Source organism: Oryx dammah, unplaced genomic scaffold, assembly GCF_014754425.2.
Source record: "Oryx dammah isolate SB20612 unplaced genomic scaffold, SCBI_Odam_1.1 HiC_scaffold_19, whole genome shotgun sequence".
NCBI classification, from domain to species: Eukaryota; Metazoa; Chordata; class Mammalia; order Artiodactyla; family Bovidae; genus Oryx; species Oryx dammah.
In genome coordinates this window covers 47,743,018-47,745,360 of record NW_024070203.1, presented here as the reverse complement: position 1 = coordinate 47,745,360, position 2,343 = coordinate 47,743,018, and the positions used below count along the sequence as shown (strand labels likewise).

Sequence of the window (2,343 nt, the reverse complement as noted above, 5' to 3'; positions counted from 1 at the left end):
GTGGTAAAGAATCCACCTGCCTCTGCAGGAGATGCAGGTTTGATCCTTGGGTTGGGAAGATACCCTGCAGTAGGCAATGGTGACCCACTCCAATATTCTTGCCTGGAAAATTCCATGGACAGAGGAGGCTGGCAGACTACTGTCCATGGGGTTGTAAAGAGTCAGACACTCACGAAGAGGCGGACATGACTGAGTGACTGAGCACACAACACAGAGCTTCATTGTAGACCCGAGGCTACCGACCGTATATCTTGCTTACCTGGGACAGCCTTCATCGCCTGTCTTACTCACCTCCCAAACGTCAATGTCTCTTTTGTTCTTCAAAATAGCAATGAGCTAATTTGCTTAGCTGCTCATAATAAACACTTGTATTGCAGATTATAGACATACTGCTGTTATGACAACAGATGAATGTGCCCCACAGTTTAGGCTGTCTCAGTGAGGGGAGGTGCATTACCGTTCTTTAACACCCCAGAATCCATGGTTCCATATGTCATGCTAAGAGTGCTACGTTGAGAATACTGGAACCTCTGATCTAAAACTATAACTCTGATAAGAAAACCTCAGTCATGCAGAATGGGAATGGGACTGATGGACAAGTCAGAAGGTCAGATAAGGTGGGGCCTCCCGGAAAAGCCAAGGAGCTGCTCTCACCATCCTTGGTTGACCAAGCAGTTTCTGCCCAAACCTAGGAAAGTAAAAGTCAAACTTTCTACCTTTAAGTCATAGAAATAAGGGGAGGAATGGCTTTCTCTTGATCTCTCTCAGTCGATCAAGATCTTAACTTTTTGAGGTCACTCTGTTAGGCAGAGTTGAGTGAAGCCAACAAGGGCACTGACAACTATTAAAGGTTTTCTCAGCGCCACGTGGTGTGATCTTGGCCAACTGACTTAAGTCTCTGGGTTCACTTTCTCACCTGTGGAGCTGTAAGTGAAGAAGACAAATGATGTCTTTGGATTATTTTAAAAATAGTTTTGAACTTGCAGACAGGCTGAGGGAGTCTGAGATCCACAGAAGCCCTTGACTACACTGAGAACTGCTGACTTAAACCATTAGATTGTGGAAAGGATTAAATGAGATAATATACTATAAGGATTTGGCACCATGCCTAGTGAATGATAAAATCCTAAAAATGTTAAAGTGAAGTCACTCAGTCGTGTCCGACTCTTTGCGACCCCATGGACTGTAGCCTACCAGGCTCCTCCGTCCGTGGGATTCTCCAGGCGAGAGTCCTGGAGTGGGGTGTCATTTCCTTCTCCAGGAGATCTTCCCAACCCAGGGATCGAACCCGGGTCTCCTGCATTGCAGGCAGACGCTTTACCATCTGAGCCACCAGGGAAGACTAAATAGTTAACAATGTAATGTAATGTAAATAGTTAACAATGTTAACTATTGTTCAATTTAGTCACTGGGAGTCACAAAACCACTCCTAACACTGAGGAGGAATTCTACCCTAATGATACTGGACATGATTATATTATAGCCCAGAAGCTGTCAGATCAGTGCATTTTCTACCATATTTTCTGCCTAAAGTGGCTTTCAAAATATGCAGATATTGGATTTCCAAGACTATCATTTCATTCTTTTTAATATCACTTATATTTTTATATTGTATCTTATAGAATAAAATTTATTTTTAATCTTAAACATAATTCTTATCTCCTGGTGGGAAATTTAGAAATTATAAATGCAAAGAATAATAACACATTCAATATCAACTATTCACAGAAGCCACAGTGAACATTTTGATGGATTTTCTGCTGGTCTTTTGTTTTTGTCCAAGCATATGTAGTTTAGGGCTGTTTATGACATACAAATTAATTGTTTCCATGGTTAATTTCTAGCTGAATTAGCAAGCTTTTAAAGCTAAAAATTTGTTTGGTTTTTACCACAGTCTCAACAATTATTCCAGCTTCTGATTTCACAACTTATCAGGATGTCTTGCATTTATGTCTTAATTCAGCAGAAAGATGGAGAACCTTTCTCTCAGCCCCTCAGTTTCATGGATTCATTGCATAAGTAGCAACCAGCAAGTGAAAGGTAATATATTAACAGCTGCCTCCAATGAAACATGATGTATAGGACAGGTTATCAATAATAATAATAATAAATTAATTATAGACTATTCTTTGGCCATGCCAAGAACCACATGGAATCTTAATTTCCCAACCAGGGAGTGAACCTATGACCCCTGCAGTGGAATCACAGAGTCCTAACCACTGGACTGCCAGGGAATTCTAATTATAAACATTCTTGATTAAAATTTTTTGTTTAAACTTCTATATATTTAACAATATTCTCCAAAATATTTTAACAGTATATCTTATTTTAAAAACTTTTTAT

The 2,343-nt window shown here is 39.8% G+C and overlaps 1 non-coding gene across 1 annotated transcript; it reads right to left on the bottom strand.

Moving 5' to 3' along the window:
- Positions 1 to 1,267: 1,267 nt before the first annotated feature.
- On the bottom strand, positions 1,268 to 1,339 carry TRNAC-GCA. The gene has a single exon. It is a non-coding gene; the product is annotated as a tRNA-Cys (tRNA).
- Positions 1,340 to 2,343: the final 1,004 nt, after the last annotated feature.